Below are 8,519 nucleotides of genomic sequence, written 5' to 3'. Positions count from 1 at the left end.
GGACATGCCGCCGCCGTCGCCCCCCGTCCACCTCCTCCAGTTTGCCGATGACACCGCCTTCCTCGCCCTTGCCCCCACCCTGCAACGCTCCCAACGCCTTCTCCAATCCCATCTTGACCGGTTCACCGCTTGGTGCAACCAGTGGTTGCTCAAGGTCAATCCCTCCAAAACCCAGGTGATCATTGTAGGCAAAACCACCCCTTCCTTCCGCCTCCTTGATTTCTATCTCACCGTCTATGGCCGTCCTATCGCCCTCACTCCCACCCTTACGTACCTTGGCGTCACCCTCGACCGTCGCCTCTCCTGGACTCCCCATCTCCAGACAATCCAAGCCAAGGCACGTTCCCGACTCCGTCTCCTCAAGCTCCTTTCCGGCCGCACGTGGGGTCTGGACCCCTCCACCATCCTCCACACCTATAAATCCCTCATCCGCCCTATCCTTTGTTACGCCCATCCAGCCTGGATCTCCGCCCCCCCTACCTTCTATAAATCCCTCCAAATCCTTGAACGCCATGCTCTCCGCCTTGCCTATCGCATCCGTCTCCCCTCCCCCATGTGGATCCTGTATGATCTCATCCCCTTCCCCCACCTCCTCCTTTTCCTTGAAAGGATACGTATCCTGTACACCTCACGTAAACTTGATCCTCCTCACCCGCTCATTTCCCCGATCCTCTCCCACCCCCGCCCGCTGCCGCGCCTGTATTCTCACGTCCCACCCGGTCTCCATCTCTCCACCCTCCATACCCTCTCCCAAGGTGGCTTCCGCCAGCTCCCTCTCCCTGATGATGTCCTCGTCCCCTCCATCTACCCCTCCTATCAACTTTGACCCTGCCCCGCCCCCCACTTCCCGTGTCCTTTCCTTTCGGCACCCTCCCTCCCTTCTCTTCTCTTCTCTTCTTTTTCCGTCTTCCTGTCCCCTCCCTTCCCCCTCTTGCCCCGGGCTTCCTCTCCCCCTTCCTCCCTCCCCCCTATCTCCCCTGCCCGTGGCATCTCTGCTCTCCCCTCTCGCTCTCCCACTCCCCTTCCTCCTCCTCCTCTCTTGGCAGGTCCCGGGACTCGCACACGTATAGTGAACATTCGCGCGCCGGAGATCGTCGCCTTTTGTGTCTCGTGTGTGTGACGTCGTATAGTGTTTTTGGTGTCCGCCGTCCCACTCCTACGTTCACTTGTGCCGTCGGACTCATCAGTGTTTTGTGCGCCGTGCCGACGTGTTTTCAGTGTTGTTATCGTCACATGTGAACGACTCCGTGTTTTTTATGTCTCTGTGACCTCTCTCTTTTGCCCGTCACTTTGTTCATTGTGATTCACCATGTTTTATACTCTTGTAAAACGCTATGGCTGAAGAGCGGCGTAGTGTGCCGCTGCCAGCCTACCTGAGTTGTACAGGTTTTAAAATAACAATAAAGTAAAAAAAAAAAAAAAGTGTTAGCTGCATTCGAGGGTTGGATTCCCTCTCTTCCTCCATCGAAGAGTTTCACTGCCTGGGCTACTCTCAGGGTGCACCTTCGACGTGGAAGTTCCCTGCCGTGTCGTCTGCTTGCCGTCCATACTGCCTGCTGGTGCCGCCGCCGCCGCTTGGTCGCCCGCCTCCGCCGCCGCCGCCGTCGTCGCCTGCCGAGGCTCGCCGCCCCCGCCTGGTCGCCGCCTGCCGGGGCTCGCCGCCGCCGCCAGCCGGTGCCTGCCGCCGCCGGTGCCCGCCGCCGCCATCGCCGCCGTCCTGACCCTGGTCTACGGCTGTCTTCGTCTTCATCCGTCTTCGTCTTTGTCTGTCCCCAGTTTCTGTCCTTTCCTCTTCGTTCTGTTCGTTCTTGTTTCTCTCTCCCGTCATGTCCGCCCCCACCACCACTGTCACTACTACCACCACCGCCATTGTCTATACCTCCCCTTCCGCCGCCTCCACCACTATAACTTGGTGTGCCCAGACCCACCCCCCTCCTTCCATTCCGCCTCTCCTCACTCTCCCTTCACCCTCTATCTTTGTCGCCCCCTCTCGCGCTTCTTCCTCCCGCTCCTCTCGTTCTGATCCCTTCCCCCCACTCCCCCAGCCTGTCACTGCAGCTCCGGCTCGGGTGGTGGCCCGTCGGGCGACTGCCCACGCCCAGCTCTCCCCATCACCTTTGCCATCACCGCCGCCACTGCCACCATCATCGTCATCGCCGCCGTCGCCTTCGCCTTCACCGTCACCGTCACCATCTCCGGCGCCGACTTCGGCCCCGGGACCTGCCCCTCCCCGCCACATTCCCGTTGTTCCCGTCCCCCACACCTCCTCCTCCGCCGTCAAGCGCCCCTGTGGCACTCCTGCTTCCTCTGCTTCCAAAAAGGCTGCGCCTCGTCCTCCTTCCCCCACCCATGATGCCATGGAAGTCTCCCCGCCTGTCCCTGCCCCCTCATCCTCCTCTCTCTCCCTTCCTCCTACCGCTACCTCCTCTCCCGTCCTGATCCCTCTCTCCTTGAAGCCCGGAACCTCACCCTCTTCCTTCGCCAGCATTGTCCTGGTGCCCCCATCTCCCTCCTCACTCCTCGCCGAGATTCTGTTCTCATCTCCTCCCCCAGCCCAACCCTCCACACCTACCTCCTTTCCCGCATCCCTGTCACCCGCTTTGGCCCTCATGCCTCTCTCACCCCAGCTCCTTCACCACCTCCCTCCCGCCAACCCCAACCTCCGCGTCACCCGCCAACTCTCACCGCCGTGATCACTCGGCTTAGTCCAGTGATCACGGAGGAGGAGGTGTTGGCGGAGCTCAAGGCGCATCCCCATTTGGAGGTGCGTGCGGATCGCCGCATACATAACGCTGCCGGCCCCACCCGCCTTATGCGGGTTTTTTCTGAGCACGCCCCCTCCATTGAATGTCTCCTGAAGGAGGGTGCCCTCCTCTTCCACCAGCGGTACAAGGTCGACCCTTCCCGTTCCCCTCCTCAATCCCTGCGCTGCCAGAGGTGTCTGCGCTATAATGCGCACCCCACAGCTGAGTGCCGCGAGGCCCCCACCTGCCCGCATTGTCGGCAAGTGCACTTCCTCCGGCAGTGCCCTAACCTCCAATCCCCTCCCTCCTGTAATACCTGCAATCTCCCTCATCCCACCTACTCCCAAAAGTGTAAAGCCCGACCCCCTCCAACCACTCCTGAACTCACCGTACCTGTCCATCCTCTGGACGCCCCCACCCCTCCTGGCAATTCCCTTCGTCCCCCACCCACCGCTGAGGACATCATCAGGTTCCTCACCATTGTCCTCCAGAATGTTCATCCCTTTCAGCGCCCCCACACCCTCCAACAAATCTCCCTCGCCGCCCATTCCATTTTTCACCTTAAAATGTACGCCACCTATTCCAACAACCAGGCCCATTTCACATTCTCCCGTCTTGACACCCTCGTCTAAATCCCTGTCATGGCGCGACAGCACCGTATCCTTTTCAACAACATCCGCTCCCTTCCCGCCAACAAGAACCTCTTCCTGCACACCCTTGCTACCCACTGTGTGGATGCCTTCCTCCTCAATGAAACCTTCTCCAACCCCACCACTCCATCCACACATCCCCCTATCACCTCCACCGCTCTGATAATCCCCTCCCAGTTGCGCGTGGCGGCGTGGCCATTGGTCACCACCGCCAGATCCCCGTTCGGCTCCAACCTCTCCTTCCCGACCCCACCGAACACCTGATCCTTAGTCTCTTCTTCCCCGGCCTTACCATTACCTGTGCCACCATCTATGTCCGCCCTAATGCCCCTCTTCCTTTCGACTTCCTATCCCACATCGACCGTACCTTCTCCTCCTACGTGATCGCCGCCGACCTCAATATCCATAGTCGCTCCGCTGCCCAGTTACGGCGGTGGCATCGGTTCCTCTCCTCCCTTCAAGGCGACCTCATCCCCATCCCCCAGCACACCTGACCCGAATCCAACTCCACTCCCGATGTTCTTCTCTCTTCCCCCAACCTCCTTGGTCGCATTACAATGGATGTCCTGGAGTCTATTGGTAGCGACCATCTCCCTGTCCTCCTCACCGTTTCAGACGGTCGTCGCCCCCACCCTGACCCTCGTACTGACCCTCCCCCTAAGTACATCCATGACTATTCTCGTTTCAACTGGAATGCCTACCGGGATGCCCTCTCCACCCAGGTTGATAGCCACCCTCTCACCTATCGCCTACCTGATGATGTCACCCGTGCCGCCTCCTTTCTCCAGCAGACCTTGTCTGAGGCCGTGGAGGCCCACGTCCCTACTGTTGCCATCCACCCCCACAGTCCTACCTTACCCCGTCAGGCCGTCCTCCTCCTCCGTGAATCCCGTCGTCTCTACCGTGCCTTCCTCCACACGCGTGACCCGGACACACTACGACGCCACCGGCAACTCCAGCGACACATTCGTAATTTGCTCGCGGCTAAGAAACGCCGGGACTGGTGACAGACATGCACCCGTTTAAATGCTACCCTCCCTATAAACTCGTCCAAGTTCTGGTCAGCCTTCCGTTGCCTTACCGGCACTAAGCCCTGCCCCTACTATCCACTTCTCCATGATGATCACCCCTTCCCTGACGCCCTTAGTAAGGCTAACCACTTTGCCTCCTACCTGTCCTATGTGTTTTCCATCCCCGATGATCCCCAGTTCGACTACTCCCTCTTCCCGGATATCCGCGATCGAACTGACACCTCTGTCCCTCCCCTCGCTCCTGGTTTCCAGTACTTGGACAACATTGCACACACGGACCTCAATACTCCTATCACTACACAGGATCTCATTGCTACACTCCGCACAAAACGCAACACCGCTCCTGGTCACGATCGTGTCACCTACCGTCACCTTCGTGAAGCTTCTGTCTCTTTTCTCTCCACCCTGGCCAGGCTCTACAATGTAGTCCTGTCCACCGGTTACTACCCCGACCTGTGGAAAACCTCTCGTATCCTCATGTTCCTTAAACCAGGCAAACCGCCGACCGCCGTCTCCTCCTACCGTCCCATCAGCCTTACCTCAGTCTTCAGCAAGGTCCTGGAATCTATCCTCACCCGCCGCATCCACCAGCATCTCCGCCAGCACCGTCTCCTTCCCGTTACCCAGTGTGGCTTTCGGCCGTCCTTCTCTTCCGAAGATCTTCTCCTTCACCTCACTCATCTCCTTTCCGACCAGCTCAATTCCCGTCGCTCCGCAATCTTCCTCTCTCTTGACCTCGAACGCGCTTATGACCACGTATGGCATTCCGGTCTCCTCTTCAAGCTCCAAACCTTCGCCCTTCCCATTAACTACGTCCGTCTGATCGGTTCCTTTCTCTCCCGCCGTCCTTCCTATGTCACCATCCATAACACCGATTCCTACACCTTTTTCCCCTCCGCCGGTGTGCCCCAAGGCTCCGTCCTCTCCCCCCTTCTGTACCTGTTCTACACGGCGGACATGCCACCGCCGTCACCCCCCATCCACCTTCTCCAGTTTGCCGATGACACCGCCTTCCTTGCCCTTGCCCCCACCCTGCAACGCTCTCAACGCCTTCTCCAATCCCATCTTGACCGGTTCACCGCTTGGTGCAACCAGTGGTTGCTCAAGGTCAATCCTTCCAAAACCCAGGCGATCATTGTAAGCAAAACCACCCCTTCCTTCCGCCTCCTTGATTTCTATCTCACCGTCTATGGCCGTCCCATCGCCCTCACTCCCACTCTTAAGTACCTTGGCGTCACCCTCGACCGTCGCCTCTCCTGGACTCCCCATCTCCAGACAATCCAAGCCAAGGCACGTTCCCGCCTCCGTCTCCTTAAGCTCCTTTCCGGCCGCACATAGGGTCTGGACCCCTCCACCATCCTCCATACCTATAAATCCCTCATCCGCCCTATCCTTTGTTATGCCCATCCAGCTTGGATCTCCGCTCCCCCTACCTTTTATAAATCTCTCCAAATCCTGGAATGCCATGCTCTCCGCCTCGCCTACCGCATCCGTCTCCCCTCCCCCACACGGATCCTGTATGATCTCATCCCCTTCCCCCACCTCCTCTTTTTCCTTGAAAGGATACGGATCCTGTACACCTCCCGTAAACTTGATCCTCCTCACCCACTCGTCTCCCCGCTCCTCTCCCACCCCCGCCCGCTGCCGCGCCTGTATTCCCACGTCCCGCCTGGTCTCCATCTCTCCACCCTCCTTACCCTCTCCCAAGGTGGCTTCCGCCAGCTCCCTCTCCCTGATGATGCCCTCCTCCCCTCCATCTACCCCTCCTACCAACTTTGATCCTCCCAACCTCCTCCTGTACTTACTCCTCTGGGCACCCTCCCTCCCTTCTCTCCCTTTTCCCTCCCTCCTCCTTTTCTCGTCCCTCGTCCCCCGGGCCCCCCCTCCCCCGTCCTTATCCTCCTGTCCCCGTCTCCTAAGCCGTGGCATCCTCTTTTCCTCCCCTCTCCCCCTCCTCATCCCTGTTGCCCTCTTGGCAGGTCCCCAGACTCGCACACGCTTAGTGGACATTCGCGCGCCAGAGATCACCGCCATCAGTGTATCGTGTGTGCCGTCATGTTTAGTGTTCAGTTTCGCCGTCACGCTCCATTGTTCACCAGTGACATCGTCTTCTTCAGTGTTTGTGCGTCGGGTCTCCAGTTCATAGTGTGGATTGTCATCAAGTGTGAACGGCTTCTTGTGCTTTTATATTCTTGTGTCTCCTATTTTTTCCCGCCGTTTTTCTATGTAATGTCTCTTCTTCGTTTATCTCCATGTACTCTCTTCGGCTGAAGAGCGGCGTATCGTGCTGCTGCCAGCCTACCTGGTTGTTCAGGTTTCAAAATTACAATAAAGTAAAAAAAAAAAAAAAAAGTGTTAGCTGCGTTCGGCATCAGCGATGATCGTAATTAATAATTTTTGGAGGGCTCGGATACATTAATTCGTGCCTCAGAATTGTTCATTACAAATAATTTCGCCATGTGATTGAGTGATTGCGGGTGAAGTACACAGCGTGGAGAGATGTACTCATAATTTTCCGTATTTTCAACTACAGCTAGGAACTTTCTTGGTCGATCTATCGACCATGGCTTGGCTACACATACATATCCTTCTTGCAACACATCTCCATCACAGCTGCAAATTGCGTCTTTTTCCCTTGTTGCATCTTGTTTATTTTTTTGTATCGAATTTCTAGCATACTTTCAAACTTCCTATTTTAGATCCTTACTTCGACTATTCTCCAGGTTTCGGTGGACTGTATGTAAACAGCACGATGCTGTCAGCCCAAGCAGGGGGATTCACTCAAAAATTCTTCCCGCGTTTCGTCTCATCCAGTGGAACTATCGAATTATGATGCAAAATTCCGCTGAAATGCCAAGAATATCAGCTTTCGTACCAACTGGCTCGGGATTAGTCTTCCCTCGCTCCTGTACTGAAATGACAATTTTTTCTTTCGCCTACGGCGCCAGTCTGTTCGTTGAGCTCAGCTTTGGAAATCCAGCCAGGCAGAAGACTGTGATTCTAACTCGGCCAGCTGCACGTAGTGTAGAGGAGTGACGCGAGAGAGCAGCAGCCGCCCGCTATGGAGAAAAGCCGGACTCGAGTAGTACGGATTGTCGCCGACAGATGGCAGGCGAGAGCTGCAGAGAATAAATCTCTGTGTAGGTAGAGTAAAGCCAACTTTCAGCCCACTGTGAGCTGATAATGCATTGACTTCCGCTGTACATTTACCGTGTCTAATAAAGAAGTACACTCAACCGTCTAATGCACTGCTAAAACTGATCAGTGGCTTCATACGGAACATGCAACAAAGAATTCTTTTTTCTCTATTGTTATTTTAAACACCTTGTACAAAGGTGGGTTGTCAGCAGCATAGTACGCTGCTCTTCAGCCGTGAGTGGTACAATATATGACATAAAGGAGGTACAGATAATACAATAAAAATGGCGGACAAAAACTGTAGACACGGAAAACAATATACTCGAAGCCATTCACGCTGGACAAGAAAAAACACTAAAACCTGTTGACACGGCGCACGAAACACAGACGACTGCGACGGCACAGGTGAACGGTGGTGGCGTGACGGCGAAAGAACACTAAACACAAACACAAAGGCACACAAACGAGATGATCTACGGCGCGCGAATGTCCACTGAGCGTGTACGAGTCCGAGGACCTGCCAAGAGAGGTGGAGGGGGGTTGGAGAGGGAGAGGGGAGAGCAGAGATGCCAAGGGCAGCGGAGATGGGGGGGAGGAAGTAAGGGAGGAAGGGGGAGGGGAAGCCTGGGGGAAGAGGGGTGGGGGATCTGTATCCGTTCGAGGAAAAGGAGGAGGTGGGGAACGGAATTAGGTCGTACAGGATCCGTGTGGGGGAGGGGAGACGGATGCGATAGGCAAGGCGGAGAGCATGGTGTTCAAGGATCTGAAGGGATTTGTGAAAGGTAGTCAGGGTGGAGATCCAGGCCGGGTGGGCGTAACAGAGGATAGGGCGATTTATAGGTGTGGAGGATGGTGGAGGGGTCCAGACCCCACGTATAGCCGCAGAGGAGCTTGAGGAGACGGAATCGGGAGCGTGCCTTGGCATGGATTGTCCGGAGACGGGGGGGTCCAGGAGA

The sequence above is a fragment of the Schistocerca serialis genome, chromosome 11, assembly GCF_023864345.2.
Source record: "Schistocerca serialis cubense isolate TAMUIC-IGC-003099 chromosome 11, iqSchSeri2.2, whole genome shotgun sequence".
NCBI lineage: Eukaryota > Metazoa > Arthropoda > Insecta > Orthoptera > Acrididae > Schistocerca > Schistocerca serialis.
The sequence above is the reverse complement of the archived record's forward strand: the minus strand, read 5'-3'. Positions refer to the sequence as shown.